This window comes from Trachypithecus francoisi, unplaced genomic scaffold (genome assembly GCF_009764315.1).
Source record: "Trachypithecus francoisi isolate TF-2019V2 unplaced genomic scaffold, Tfra_2.0 Lachesis_group14, whole genome shotgun sequence".
NCBI classification, from domain to species: domain Eukaryota; kingdom Metazoa; phylum Chordata; class Mammalia; order Primates; family Cercopithecidae; genus Trachypithecus; species Trachypithecus francoisi.
The window spans coordinates 22724670-22740653 of record NW_022681459.1 but is presented as its reverse complement, the minus strand read 5'-3'; the positions used below and the strand labels follow the sequence as shown (position 1 = coordinate 22740653).

The 15984-nt window shown below is 39.5% G+C and overlaps 1 long non-coding RNA gene across 1 annotated transcript in view; it reads left to right on the top strand.

The window, feature by feature from the left end:
* The first annotated feature begins 5743 nt into the window (after positions 1-5743).
* The window catches only part of LOC117095744, a 213939-nt gene continuing 203698 nt past the window's right edge, over positions 5744-15984 (top strand). Inside the window, exon 1 of the long non-coding RNA XR_004442159.1 lies at positions 5744-6008. This is a non-coding gene — a long non-coding RNA (uncharacterized LOC117095744). The remainder of the gene's footprint in view (positions 6009-15984) is intronic.

Genomic DNA, 15984 nt, shown 5'->3' with positions numbered 1-15984 from the left:
GAAAGACCAAGGTGACTTTTGACATAATTTACATCTCACAAAATTATACAATACATTGCAATTGCTTATTTATTAGATTAGGCCCTGGAACCAATAACAAAGTTACTTAAAAATGTAAACAGTGAGGTATTGATTAAATCAGCCACGAGTGCATGTTGACTCCACAAAAATGGCAAAGCTTCTTATAACTCGGATCAGCACAATCTGACTCCGTTTATCCTCACCTCCTTTTAAAATTATTTAAGCAGTGTTACCACTTAATTGCTAACCCATCTGTAGCAGGAAACAATTATTCTGAATAAGCCCACGTACCACACTGGTTTTCCAGCAGATTATTTAAAAACAATATTTCCTTAAGATAACAATTTTGATAATGATGCAGGAAGGAAATATATTTGCAATTAAACGAACATGCTTTAGCACAACAAGCAATAAAAAGCTTAACACTGAGCCTTTGTGAATTAAATGCCTTAAATGCCGGAACAACATTGGACAAAAGTCATGGTTCTGCTGACACATTTATTTCTCAGTAAATGAAGACTGTTTAGGTTTAATGCACTTGTGGTTAGCAATAGTTTAAAAGATCAATGTAAATTCGTTCTGAACTAGTAAATAAGGCTTTAATGAAACTTCTAACAGCATGCTCTCACACCTTAGGTCTCTTCATCATTTCGAGGTGACACAGCAGGATTTGCCTTGAGTTTGATGACACGCACACAATGTTATGAAGTGTTTGACAGATTTTATTTGATGTTTATTTGATTTATGGGGTTGATATTGGATTTCAGCATCTCCTTATCAGGCTTTTGTTCACACTTAGCAGAGTGCTTATAAAGATAGTTTCTTCTAAATGTGCTTATTAATATAACATACATACTATTAATGAAAGGCAGTTTGGAACTGGGATCATTAAACATTTCCACTCTGCTAAATGAGGTAATGTATGAGAAAGCACTTTGCAAACTGTAAAGCCATATACAGATGTTAGTTATCATAATTATTGTTGTTACAGGAAACCCAGGTTTTATATATTATTATTCTGTTTTCCTTTAACACTTAATTCAAAGAGTAAATACAGGCAACCAATTTCCTTAAAAACCTGCTGCAGCTTTTTAAACGGTTCTGAGCGTTTCATTAGGGTTTATTGTAAGTCATGCGTGATGCTATTAATTTCATTTAGGCTTAAAAAAATGGACTGACATAATCAACATGACTCGTAACATTAAACTTTCCCAACATGAAACTTGCTTAAGAAGGTGCTTGGGAACTTTCACTTGGGCCTGGGAACCACGAAAGGAAGCGCATCCAAAAGTTCTTCTATGAGACGTCAAGATGCCGCCTGCTCCCTTTTCAGTTGTACTGTTAATTTGCCTTTTCTGTCCTTCACAGTTGATGAACTTCATGAGTTACTTTGTGGGGATGCAATGAAAGGGAATTTTTTTTCTTTCTCTCTCTCTGTTTCTTTTTTAATCTGATTGAGGAGAGACATAGGGACTGGAAAACATTCATATGGCTATAAATAAAAGTCAAGATACAATTGTTGAGGTAAAAACAAATGATTTCTTGCGTTAGAATTTGACTCTTAACTTAATGATGTGAGGAAAGCTTGGCAAATTTTATGAAGAGTCAGAAAACTTACCCGTGGAGATGGATGATCATGCTTTCTGCACAACACTCCTCTGTGGTAAATCAAGAGTTCAGTTTACTCTTTATCATATAAACCTCACAATATGATCATACTTGTTTTTCTTTTTCTTCTTGGTTTGAATGTGTAATGAACACTGAAGAAATTACTAATGATTTATTTGATATTTAAACAAATGAAGCAAATAGTTTAAATGAATAAAAGAACTCATTACCCAGTTCTGGGGCTTGGGATATACCAAATGCTCTTCCTTGTTGTATAGCTAAGAAGAAAATGTAAATGCTAAAAGGCAAATGAGTGGAAAGTACTTCTTCCCCTTGGTAATTCATACCCTAAAAGTGTTTAAGATGTAAAGCTTGTTAGTAAAGAAATACTGTAGCATGGCACATCCATTAGGAGGAGTAAAATAAACATAGTTGTTTGTGATTGGAAAGTAACAAAGCACAAATAACTCAGAACAAAATACTACAGCAAAATAGGGGAGGCATTAACTAAACTATACGATCCGGGAGCTCCAACACCATGCTTTTCACAACTAAGGATTCAAAGGTAACTTGACTGTGGGGCCTATCAGCTCATTTAGAAAGTTCCAGAATGTATATCAATCCCAGATTGCTGCCCAGAATTCTGATGGGACAAGAAGGGCTTGATGTCGTAAATATCAGTATACCGGCTCCATGTCAATATTACTCTGGCCATATTGAAACAGTCCCTATTGTCTTCAATCATGTTAATGTTGGAGGCTCCTATTTCCATTCTAAGATTTCTTTTACATAATGAATGCCTTTCTAGTAAGTTCTACAATTAAATTCATATAATTTTATAGCTTTTTAGTAACTCGCTTTTATCTTTCATAGTGGCTACTATTTCTTGAGAGTTTACACTATGCTAGGCACAGGGCAATGTGCTTTATGTTGATCTCATGTCACCTTCTGAATAATCCTATATAACCATTATAGTGTCCCCATTTTCAGGTGAGGTAATTGAGGTTAAGCAAGGTCAAAGTCAGGTTCACTCAGCTAAGTAGTGACACAGCTGGGATTAATTTCAGTATCTGTCCTGCACTACTGCCTATTTATTTAAATAAACTACATGACTATATATCAGATGCTTAATGAAAGGTTTAGAATGGCCAAATGAATGAATTAGGAAAAAAGTCGCACTGCTAAGTCAGTTCTGTGACTATATGAAAAAAATCAAAGTAAAAATTATAAAGACAAGAAGAGAATAAAAATCAAAACCACATGAGTGCAGTTGCTGGGCACATCGTCACCAGGAATATTCTCTTTTGAAGTGAAGGAATATCAACTCTTAGGCCCTTCAGTGGCTTGATAATAACTTAAATGACAATGAAATGTATTTATATTAAAAATGATGTTTAATACCCTTGTTTCAGTTAGGACAGGTGACATTACAGCCAGAACATCTCAGAGTAGAATATAAAATTTAACTTTTTTTCTTAAAAATTGTATTCAATAGATTTGCTTTTCTGGATTCCCAATAACAGCATAACAGACACTGAACAAAGGAATATTGTTAATGAGTTAGTTGTCAGTTAATTCAGCATTTTATTTTTCTTGTTTGCCACGTGATAAATTATATGTACTAGAGCTCGATTTTCTTATTCTTAAAATAATTTTTGAGCCAAAGTATCCCTTTGTCTCAAAAATTATTTAATTACCAGAAACAGAATCATAAAAATAAGGTTTTTTTCCTATGAAAAACTTCAGAACACAGACAATTTTTAGAAAGAAAGATGAGAAATCCTAATTTGGATACAAATAATTTGACCGCTAACTCAGTGGTAATCAGATCTGACTTTGTGACACACTGAAGTTCACTGAGGTTTTTAAAAGGAGGATGTGAACTTTCAACTCTTAAAATGTGTTTCAATTTGCTTCAAATTAAAAATAAGTATGTTCACAGTAGGGTATTGAAACTGTAAAATGTTGGCAATGCTGGAAGTGCACATAACGTCCAATGAAAGAAGGAAAGCAGGAGTTGAAAAGGAAAAAGGAAGTAATTTTATCGAAACTAACACAATTATTTTATTTTTACTTAAAAATAAAAGTAACCTTTTAACATGTGAAATATATGGAGAAGTGAATCTACTTACCAAATTAAAGCATTGGTTGTACCAAACCAATTAAAGTTAAAACTACTAAGTTTGTCATTTTGATCATAATGGGTCATTAGGGGAGCCTAGAAATAACAATCCTATTTTATAAAAACAGTTTTGCTTCATAAGATAAAGAAAAAGTAAGGTAAATGAAGATATGGGTAAGCATCTAGTATGGAATCTCTATCTGCATCTATTTTTAATCAATAGAAAACACTTCTATACTATATGGCTTTAAATAATATTCTTGAACGATCCTGGTAACTGATTTACAGTTGCCAATTATAAGAATGATTTAAGGAGTTTACATGTATTTAATTTATAATTGAAACTAAATTGTTATATTTCTCCAAGGAGTATACATTTTTAGATGTTGGCTTTTGAACTGTATAGAATATTGCAAAGAACTTCCAAAATAATCATTTTTGTTATTCCAAAATACTGACTGTAAGTTGTTACATTTCACCCTATTAATGTCAATCAATCCAAGTAAAAAAACAAGCAATAAACTCTATTGGTAGTTGTGGAGATGCAGAGTTGCTGGTAACAATAGCAAGTTAATAATGCCAGAAAACAATTGAGAGGTGTTTCTTGTGGTGTTTTGCAAACACTGGCCACATTTTCCCACAGAAGTAACAAAAACAAATAGGATGAAGAAAGAGAAATAATTGTCCAGGCTGTTTCTAGCAAGTTTTGGTTAAAGGCAAATAAAATCAATCTCAAGTATGAGTTATCATAGCTGATTGAGGAGTTAAAGGAAGCAGTTGTGTCCAGTTTGGAGTTGAAGTTAGCAGATCTTTGAAAAAAACTTTCTCTGATAACTAAGGTTAATTAATAATGACTTACATTTTCTAAATTTAGATTACTTTCCCATCTGCCTCAAAAGTGACATTTGTTTCCAATCAAAACTTAAAACATCTTCCCAAGGTAACAAAAAATGTCATTTAAAAAAGTCTGAATTAGTCTCTGACATGTACATTTTGTCCAATTTTAGATGTCTGGTCTTTTCCTGTTTCCAGGTAAAGCCCAAATAATTGCTTTGCTCACTGCTTCCTTTGTTACTGAGCAGTGGCAAGGAAAGACAGAACGTGTTGAAGGAACTTGCTCTTCACTGTATTCCATGCACCCATTTATTCCCCATTGAAATGTGTGCCGAGCGCCAGGAAACCCACAATATTTCTAAGCATGTTCTTGAAGCATATGAGCTTTAATGAGTGTTAAGAGTACCTTATTAACTTGCTGTTGCCTGCTGAGAAAACATTGTTTATATGGAATTGGCTTATTGCTAATGAGAGAATGTATTAAGGCATAGCATAGGCAAGGCATAATATGAACACTCTTTTTCTAAATATTTTCTTTCAGGTCTTTCTCGCTCCAGTTGATGATATTAAAGAAGGGTCAGACACGCCATCACTCACTCCTTTACTTACTGGAAAAAGCAAAAGGATTTTATTAAGATTAGAAAATTTTCCCCACCCCATTTGTCTCTTCTGCACCAGCATCTCAGCAACTGCCCCATTTGAACTGTGAGATGCTAAATAGTTCAGATGTTTTCCTCTTCCTGTAATCATCATGCATATGCCGAGCTTGGACGTCTCCCCTGCCTCATGAATTTGCAGAGTGGCCCCAGCTAGGCTCCTTCTTGTCATGGCCCCAGCTAGGCTCTTTCAATTGCCAAGGCTGATAGAAAGCGAAGGAAATTGTGGAAAAGAGGGTTCGCTTTATTTAACAGGGTTCCAGTCATTTTAGTGTCTGTAGTTTTTGGGCATGTGCCCTGAGCCCTCCAGCCTCGGTTCCTCTCTCTCACTTTACGCTGTGTGCCCTGACTATTGGCTGGTCCTGAAACATGGCTGTGTGGCACTGGTATGCACCTTGTCGTCTACACAGCTGCAGAGCCCAGCTATTCCAAAATGGTGGTGGATGCTAGCAGGTGATGGGGAGGACTCATCTCCCTTCTCCCTTCTTTATTCGCTAGGATCCAAGCAAATTCTAGTGGGCAAGAGGAAGAGAAGAGAAACTACAACATCATTATCTTACTGCTGGAGGCAGCAGATTACGGAGCCCTGCCTGTGATGTGTCAAATGCACTCTGTGACAACCAAGACCCTACACATCCAGGGGGCACTTCAGGATTCCTCCAGGCGGCAGTTGCTGGCCTAGACTCACTTCTTCAGGAGGGAGGCTCGCCCTGGAAAGCTGATCTGCATTTCTGCTGGGATCGATGCCGTGGAGACTGAATACATTGGTAAGTAGTTTAGCAGCTAGTTTCGTCTCAGCTGACAATGATTATGGATTGGGGTGCTCAGAGCAAGAATGCACAAATGGTCTGGAGAAAAACCAGCAGTGAAACTCTACATTTTTTGTAATGCCTAAATCAGCAAAGAAAAACGCTGCAGAATAGTTTCAGGTGTCTAGGAGAATGCAAAGAGGGCTCCAGGCAGGTTAATGGACAGATACTCTCCTGATGTCCTTCATTCTGCACCTGACCTTCTTGGAGGCCATGTTACCTGCTCTCTGACGCTCCTTTCTCCCTTGCCCTGTCCTCACTGGTTCTTGGTCCTACTGGTGTTTTTGGTCCCATTCCCACTTTCGCCCTGGCCCTCTGTGGTCCTAACTTTTCATCCCAGAAGCCCCTTGTCATGGCCAGAATCTAGTTGTCTTCAGAAAATTAATCACATGTCAATTTGGTTGTCCCTAAAAATCCAGAACCAACAGTCCCCTATGAATTTCTCTTGTGGGTCTCAGTAAAAATACAAAGTTAAAAGACACTGGGAGTCACAGTAGCTTAACCACTATCTTTTAAATCTCACGTAACTGTCCTCCCTCAAATAGGCTGTTCCCAGTTCTGAATGAAACAAAATTCCCTTCTGTGATTCTGTTTCATTGCCCTCCAAGATTTTCTTCATAGCTCTGTTCACTATTAAAGATGGAAACAAAATAAAAGCATGAAGAAATAAATCCCACCTCATGAGCCTTGCACCATGCCAGGCACATGGTAAGTGTTGATTCAGTGACTAAGTAGATTTTTTTTTTCCTGCTTCCATAGTGGGCTGTATCTAGCAACAAATGGTACGTTCTTTATAAGAGAAAAAGTATTGGGGATACTTTCCTGCTTTCTGAGTTCTGTTTTGTTTCATGATCACTCTTAGATTTGTTAACTGTGAGCATAAGAGCATCTGATATGAATATGGTTCAAGTTGAATCAGCACAAATGAATCATCATCATAATCATAAGAAACAGAAAACTGAGAAAAAGTATTGGAGATATTTTTCTGGTACTGATAATATTTCTGGTACTGATAATATTTCACCTTAATATTTTGCTGTGTTTGGGTCTATTTCAACAGATTTTTGATAGAACACCCTGAAATCCTCATAGGAGTCATTAAGGGTTTGATTGAATTCAGAATCAAGTGTGGGTGGGAAAATGGTCTTGATAATCCATGGTTGAGCTTTTTGATTGTTTGGTGCATTTTTTTTTTGTGTGTGTGGTCTTATCCAGCCAAACCACTCTTCAGACGACACTCCTATTACCCCACGCAGAGTAAGTCTGATCACACAAAAGCCCTCTGTGTTGTGGCCCTTTCAACACCCATCATCTCTACTTTGAACAACGGGTATGTTGTTGAGCTCTGCGGCATGAGTTCTCTCAGAGGTGGCGCCATCCTTGCTGTCAAATATCACAGTGACGGAGCGTTTCACAGTGCTTAGGGTGAGATGAGTTCAGAAGCGTCGTCCAGTTCTGTGGGCACATAGCATAGAGGTCAAAATTGTAGGTTTGATGACTTTGGGGCCAGTGAGGCCCGTTTTGTTTCATGACTACTCTTAGATTTGTCAATTGTGGGCATAAGAGCATCTGATGTAAACATGGTTCAAGCTGAATCAGCACAAGTGAATCACTTTTACTCGAGAAACTGAAACAAAAAACCAAGCACAAACCAACATGTTCAATCTTTGGTGAACTTGCAGGCAAAGTATCTCTTTTTCTCCCTTCCTCTCTCTTCTCTCTCTTTCTCTCTTTATATATGATCATTAATTAGCAAACTGAATGACAATCAGATATACTGTTTTTATCCTGGACTGTGACTTTAAGAAGACATTATTTATGAAACACCAACTGTGTCACCACTCATGGGCATTGCAGAGCAAGATCAGCGTCTCTCTCTTCCTTCCCTTCTTTGCGGTTGACCCTCTGCAGGTGCCTCAAGGAGCATGGCACTGACTCTTTGTTTATGTTACTGAACTTCATGGTTAACAAAATCCCGTTTTCCATCTAATGAATTTGCCCTGCAGGCACAGGAAAAGAGTTGGTTCCACCATTTTCAGAGGCCAAGCAACAATAAATTTTGCAGGATTTTGTTGACGTTAATTGGGTTTGTATTGGTGTGAGACATTCTTGCTCCTGCCTCATTTGTCTTCTGAATCATTTGAATCGCCCACGTTCTGGGCCAGCCAGTCATTCAACCATGTGATTCCAAGCTTAACAATATATCCGAGTCACTGGTGGCTCAATCACACTTTAGTTTATTGCTCAATAAAATAATAATAACAATAAGTTCAGACATTTAACCAGGCTGCTTTTCTCCAGGGGCAAAATAAAGCTTTCCAGTTTAAAAGAGGGCATGCTTTCATTTCTGTTTCTTTTTTTTTTTTTTTTTTCCCAAAGAAATAAGTCACAATGCTTTTGGTATTAACAAAAAACCCTTTCCAGAGGTGTAGCTACTAACACCTGGAGAAAATCCTAAGAACCAGAATTGAAGACAAAATGGAGAAGACATGGGGGCGATTATTGTTTTTATGATGGAGGCACATACTCATGCACACACACAAATACAAGTTGTTTTCTCTTATAAAAATAATTACTGCCCAATTCTTATGTTATCATAAAACTATAAATTGCAAATGTGTCTGTGGAAACAGTCTTGCCCTACCGTCAGGTGGCAATAATATGTGAAATAAGTTCTTGCTTTGTTTTTATTGTGGGCAGTAGCTCGTGCAATGTGCTTGTGTATGTAAGAAATTTTGATGTCAGTTGTGTGTGAGTGGAGGCATAGGAAGCTGCAGGCAAATTTGTAAATGGGTCTTTGTATCTGCAAGTTGGTTACTAGACCATTGCTATCTTGGTGAAGGGCCATTTAAAAAAAATTCAAATCCGTTGAGTATTGATGCTTTGGTAAAATATGATGAAAACTAATGATTAGAAAGTCGGTCATGCATTTGGATGTCATGGTTATGTTATATTGCTATAAAACTTTCTAGGTACTTAACTTCCAGCGTCTGTGCTTATCTTGATGCAGACTGGTTACACATAGTTCCTGGATCTCACTGGTCACAGACCTTTCTTTCAGTAGCTCCATCCTGGACTGCTCAAATGCAGAGAAAGCTCTATTCCAGGCTTAAAATAAATGAGATATCACTTAAAAAAACATACACTGGGGATAAAAAAACAAAAACAAAAACAAAACCAGTTGTAAACGAATGAGCTTACTAAATTGTCAACATAATAGGGTTTTTTTTTTTTTTTTTTTTGAGGCGGAGTCTCGCTCTGTCGCCCAGGCTGGAGTGCAGTGGCCAGATCTCAGCTCACTGCAAGCTCCGCCTCCTGGGTTTCCGCCATTCTCCTGCCTCAGCCTCCCAAGTAGCTGGGACTACAGGCGCCCGCCACCTCGCCCGGCTAGTTTTTGTATTTTTAGTAGAGACGGGGTTTCACCGTATTAGCCAGGATGGTCTCGATCTCCTGACCTCGTGATCCGCCCGTCTCGGCCTCCCAAAGTGCTGGGATTACAGGCTGGATTTTTTTTTAAAAAGACTTTCAACAGTTCACTGTTTTCAAATACCAAAAAAAAAAAAAAAAAAAATGCTTTTAAATTGACTTCAATGTTTGTCCAGTCTGAATCTAACACATTTTTGAATCTTGTCAGTGGTTAGTGTGCCAATTGTGGAAACATTTGCAAAGGTGCTGTTTTCTCTAAATTTGCTTCACTGTTTTATGTAAACATTATTGTAAAATTCCTTCTCAATCCCTAAAAAACATATGCTCCTTTATGCCACTTTATTACAGCACATTGTTTTCTAGGATACGTATAATCATATATTGTTTTTATGGCTGAGGTGTGTCTTTGTGAAATGGCTGGCAGAGCTCAGAGGAGACATTGGCCTGTCCCCACATAGAGAGAAAGACAGTCAACTTTTCACTCTGGTTTTGCTAAGATACCAATCAGGATTTTTTTTTTTTTTTTCGAGATGGAGTCTTGCTCTGTCACCCAGGCTGGAGTGCAGTGATGCGATCTCGGCTCACTGCAAGCTCTGTCTCCCAAGTTCACGCCATTCTCCTCCTTCAGCCTCCCGAGTAGATGGGACTACAGGCGACCGCTACCATGCCTGGCTAATTTTTTTTTTTTTCTGTGTTTTTAGTAGAGACGGGGTTTCGCCATGTTAGCCAGGATGGTCTCGATCTTCTGACCTTGTGATCCGCCTGCCTTGGCCTCCCAAAGTGCTGGGATTACAGGCGTGAGCCACTACGCCCGGCAACAATCAGGATTTCAAAAGTGTGCTGCCCAAATGTTGAGACATAGAGTCAGTTTGGACTTTGATATACTTTTAGTGCTGGTGTGTATGCTCAGACATCCATGTGTGTACAGATGCCCCCGGAACAGTTTGATCCAGAGTTCACATATTGCTAAGAAGATGGGTTTGTCTTTGTCACTAATGTAACAGTCTCCCAAACCAGATAGAAGTGCAAAAGTTCAAGCTGGCATGGCAGGTTTGCTCAGTGAAGTCAGTGGAGCCCAAGATCCTTCTGTCTTGTTTGTCCATTATCCTAGCATGTTGGTCACGCTTCCGTGGTCCATGGTGGCTCATGGCCAAGCTGCTTTCTAGTCAACAAGAAGGGGAGTGTGAAGGAGAAAGGGAGAACATGGAGCAAGGGAGAACATGGGCTCCCCTTTTGGGGCATGACCTGCAAGTTTTATACATTTCTTCCTTTCACATTCTATGGGACCATCTGCTCCAAGATAAGCACAGGAATTGACAGTCAAGCACTTAGAATGTTTTATAACAATATGGCATTGCCTTAAAATCTAAACACGTGTTTATTTCATTATTTGGAGATATAAAGGCCCATTTGCAAATCAACCACCCAGCTGCAAAGAAGAAAATGTGCTTGTTTTCTGAACTGCCACGTGCCTGTCAAATATGGAATTATTGTAGGGGGCCAGCAGTATCTGTACAGACGCCTTTCCAACTCCCATGTCTTGGTTCATTTTGCTTCCCAAAAAGTGTCAATTATTTGCCTTATTGTCATTTTCTGAGAAGTGAGGCCATGATGTACATACACTGTGGATTTACCAGGAACTCCTTCACACCACCTTGGCTTCCTCTCAATGCCACCTTACTGCATGTCGACAGCTTCCACCTATTTGATCTCAGTGTTGAAGGGAGATTTTCCTAGGATCTAAACCATGAAGAAATATACAAGAAAGCTGAAGTTCCTTAAACCAAATGCTGCAAGGTGGGAAGTGAATAAAACCTAGTTTTAGATGGCCTCTGCAGAACATGCAGGAATTGAACACATACAGAATACAGGGAGGCTGTGGGTCAAATGCAAATGTGGACAGCTTAGTATGATGGTGGTGATAACATGGGGGTAAAATCTTGGCAGAGTTCCCTTTCTGGAAAGAATTCTAGGTGTCTCCTGAACAGTGAACTCATAATTACATCTTGCAACTGAGCCATTTACTCACCACCAGTGGAAATCCCTAGGGGCCGGGTGAGGTGACTCACGCCTGTAATCCCAGCACTTTGGGAGGCCGAGGCGGGCGGATCACGAGGTCAGGAGATCGAGACCATCCTGGCTAACACGGTGAAACCCCGTCTCTACTAAAAAATACAAAAACCTAGCTGGCGTGGTGGCGGGCATCTGTAGTCCCAGCTACTCGGGAGGCTGAGGCAGGAGAATGGCGTAAACCTGGGAGGCAGAGCTTGCAGTGAGCTGAGATCCAGCCACTGCACTCCAGCCTGGGCGACAGAGGGAGACTCCGTCTCAAAAAAAAAAAAAAAATCCCTAGGGAGGGGTCTGAAGGACAGACCTTCCTGTGCTTTCTTTAGCTTCTGTGGCTGTTGAAGAGGTTTGAGGCTCTCCTCTTACCTCCACCCTACGTCTGACCTAGCCTGTCCAAAGCCGATTGTGCAGCATCCTGAACCCCTTTACTATTTCTCCTCTGTTTCTTTTCCTCCTTCCCTCCTTTGTTTAAAAATATTTGGGTTCAAGGCTGTTGAGATGGCCATGGCTTTAACCAAACAGAAACACTGAAATTGCCGACTCTATGGAACTGGTTACTCATGCATCTTCCCTTCTTGCTGGGATAGAGGCTGGCATGATGTCACTGCGGAGTCTGAACCAGGCTCTCTGTTGGGGTCTTATGGAAACTTTATCTGAAGGACATAACTAGGTGGAAGGGATGGGACTGAGCAGTGGCAAGCAGTGAGAAGCAGCTATATTGCCGCATTCTGGTCAAGAGCACTACATAAAGACTCTCACAAAGGGAAGGAGGGGTGAAGTGACCACCTGCATCAAGGATGAGCAAGGGCAGCAGCGATCAGGGACTCCCCGCAGGGCATAGGGCTGCGTACGCAGAAGCCAGAAGCGATTTGGTTGAAGTCATGGAGAGGCTCCCATAGAGGAGAGGCCAGTGCGAGGAAGTCCTTATTCTTATTTTTGTTTTTGTCTCGTTTATTTTTTTAATTTTAATGTCTGACATCTGAATGTCTCTCAGGAAGAGCCCTGTCTTTATTTAGAAAGTTACCCAGTCAAGCTGTTTGGAGTTGAGATGGGATTGAAAGGGCGTGGGTTTGGCTGCAGACAAGAAAGCCAAAGGGATGCAAAAGAAAGAAAGTGAATTTGAATAGTAGTCATATAGTTATGTATATATAGTCAATATATAGTCTGTTATCCCTCTCACCCATTCCCCCTCTCACTCTTTCCCCCAAGTCCGTTGTGTCATTCTTATGCCTTTGCACTCTCAAAGGCATATATATATGTGTGTGTGTGTGTGTGTGTCTTTGTTAACTGCTTCTCAAATAGTGTCAATTGTTTGCCTTATTGTCATTTTTTATATATATATATGTATATGTGTATATATGTGTGTATGTGTATGTGTGTGTGTATATATATATATGCTTTTGAGGGTGCAAAGGCATAAGAATGATACAATGGACTTGGTGGAAAGGGTGAGAGGGGAGTGAGGGATAACAGACTACACATTGACTAGAGGACATACTACTTGGTGATGGGTGCACTAAAATCTCACAAACCATCACTAAAGAACTTACTCAGGTGACCAAACACCACCTGCTCCCCAAAAACCTATGGAAATTAAAAGCAAAAAGAAATTGAATTTGAGGGTTACAGAGATACAGAGAAGGAGAGGAAGAAAACTGGAACCCAATCGGTCAGAAATTACAGAGGAAGTTAAGAACAGGTGTGTTTCAACATTGTAAATATACTGACAACCTCTCAGTTCTCTACTTTAGACAGGTGAATTTTATGATATGTAAATTGTATTTCAATAAAGCATTGGACGAAGAAAGCACAAGTGTGTCTGACATGCAATTTCAGGTTGCTTGCATTGCTGCAGTATAACCTCCAAATGCCTCCACAGAATTGAGCAAGCCTCATGAAAGGATTTATTTATTTAGTTGCTTGGTTTTGGTGGAAATCTAGAAATGAAGGAGGATTGCATACTTGGCTTAACATAGGTTGGAAGGAGACAGTGTGCGCTGGAAAAAGAGATGTTCCATAGATGCCTAGCTCACTGGAACCTGGGGCTTTAGGCCAGAAGTGTCCAGGAGAGTGAAAGTCCCCAATAATTTGCAGAAATTCTGGGAACATTAGACTCACAATGTAGGCAGGAGGGTTGTCTGGATATTGTGGACTGGTGACTCTGAGTTTCTGTTAAGTACAGTAGAATATTTCTAACATATGACTTATATTTACATGGGAATGCCCGTGGTTCTGGTTACGGTTATATTCTGCAAATTCAGCTTTTTCAAAAATGCATTCCTGGGAAATAATGACTCCAGAAGATTGGCAGTGAGAAAAAGGACTAGATGGTCAAGTAAGTGTTAGCGAACACTGCAAACTCTATTCCCTCTCTGAGAGTCACAATGTACAATAACATATTAAAGGCTCTAAGAAGGTCTGCAATAGGGTCCATGTTTGTTTAGCCTGGTATTTCCCATACCTAGTTGACCCTGACCTCTTCTCAAACAGCACACATTAACAGGGAGCGTCCTGGGAAACATGGCTATTTTATCTTTGAGCAAGGACCGTATGCCTGGAGCTGGAATGGAACTCTGCATCAGACCATGCCTGATATTCTTTCATTTATTCCTTCATTCTTTCAGGGTTGGGAAGCCTGTGTTGCTTTGTGTTTGTCAAAAGCAGCAAACTGTTGAACAATAATCATTCAGCAACCACAAAATGTATCCAGGGAATTGGTGCTGTCAGATTTGGATATTAGTCTTTGGTGGCCTAACTGTAGTAATTAATACACAATGATAATGCAAATGCAAATGAAATTAGCAATGCAATTTGGTTTATCTGCGATTAATATGGTGTAGGCATATTATTACTGGCCTACCGCCGGCTAACATCAGCCTCTTTTCATGATGCTGTGTAACACAGTGAGTCAACATTTCTAGTTGGATTCTCTCCCTTGCAATCAAATGTCACTGCTACATGCTGCATGTAATTTTGTTTTATACCATCTGAATAATTGTCACAAATACAGCAGATGTTCCTGACTGCTTAGGTGAATGCCAACTATCGGACGGGAGGGAATAAAATAAAAATAGTAGTTTAGAACTCAGATGCAGTAAATATGGTGGAGTAGAAACTAGCGGAAAGGCCATGCAATGTTAATACTCTAACCATTATATTAGACCATTCACTTGTACAACTACGTGGTGATGCAGTTCTCCACATTCTTTCCCTGATGCTATTCTCATAAGTATCTATTCATTTCTACCTTTAGCTCGGGTCTGATAGAATTCTCATAACACATTAGAAGGATATTGTTTGACATTGCAAACTTCTCTGTGATTCAAAGCGGGATGGGGGCTGGTTTGTGCTGCCCATGATGGCTTCTTCTGCTGTGTCTTTTAATGACTGCTGGCACGAGAGGGCCTTCTCCAGCCACTCTCCATCCTTTCCTCAGTTTTTACCCATTTTTAAATTTTCCTAATTTCTCCTCTGGAATGTTGTGTTTTTTCTTCCTGCTTTTTAAAAAGTGCTTTCCATTTTTTCCTTGTCTTGTGAACCAGTCTATGCACCACTTCATGTGCGGGTACACAAGGATTTTGGTAGAATTCTGGGTGTCTGTCTCTGATATTTAAGTGTTAGTGAAGTGATTTGTGAAAATCTTAGATAGATCTAAGATAACATGACAAATTCCATCTTGAAGAATGCTGTCCTCGATGTGAAAGTGAGGAGAAGTAGCAGGTGGGCTCATGAGGTTAGCAACAAGGAGGAGCTAGCATATAATGGCTTATGTAATGGAACCATTTAATAAAAATAGGTACAACATACTAGTGTAATTAGATGAAAAGGTCATAGAAATCGTCAATTTAGATGGAGGTGGTATGAGAAATAGGACTTAAAACTTCCAGGAAACTGTCTCCTGGAGATTATTTGAACCACAAAACATGTTTTGCATTTCCAGCTTAATAGCCAAAAGCACAAGGCCACCCGTGGCACAGTGCAAGATCTCTGCAGAGCTTCCCTAACTGGAAGTGTTCAGGGGTAGGTCTCATGCATTACTAATGCTAGAACAATAGAGCTGCCGAAACTCCCGCTCCGTGAAAGCGACCAGCCTGATCCTTGACTAGTGTTACTGAGTTTCTTCACAGGATAATTGCGGTTGATTTCTCTAAAGAAAAATGTCCAACTTTTCTATTACTGAAGAAAACAAGAAATAATTCAATTGTGCTTTAACAATAAATAGCACCAATTATGCTTTACCAACTTTTATCTCTAAGATGTATGAATTTTGCCCCATGACAGTTTCCTAGTATGTCTTCTAATGGGACATTCATTGCTCCTTTGTTTTCCTGTTTTTCTGTCAAACCCATCTACATGTAAGGTGAAATTAAGGGCTGTTCCCTTTTGAGATGACCCCTGTCTGATCTCTGCAGATGCCACCTTTGGCTGATGTTGTTACTCT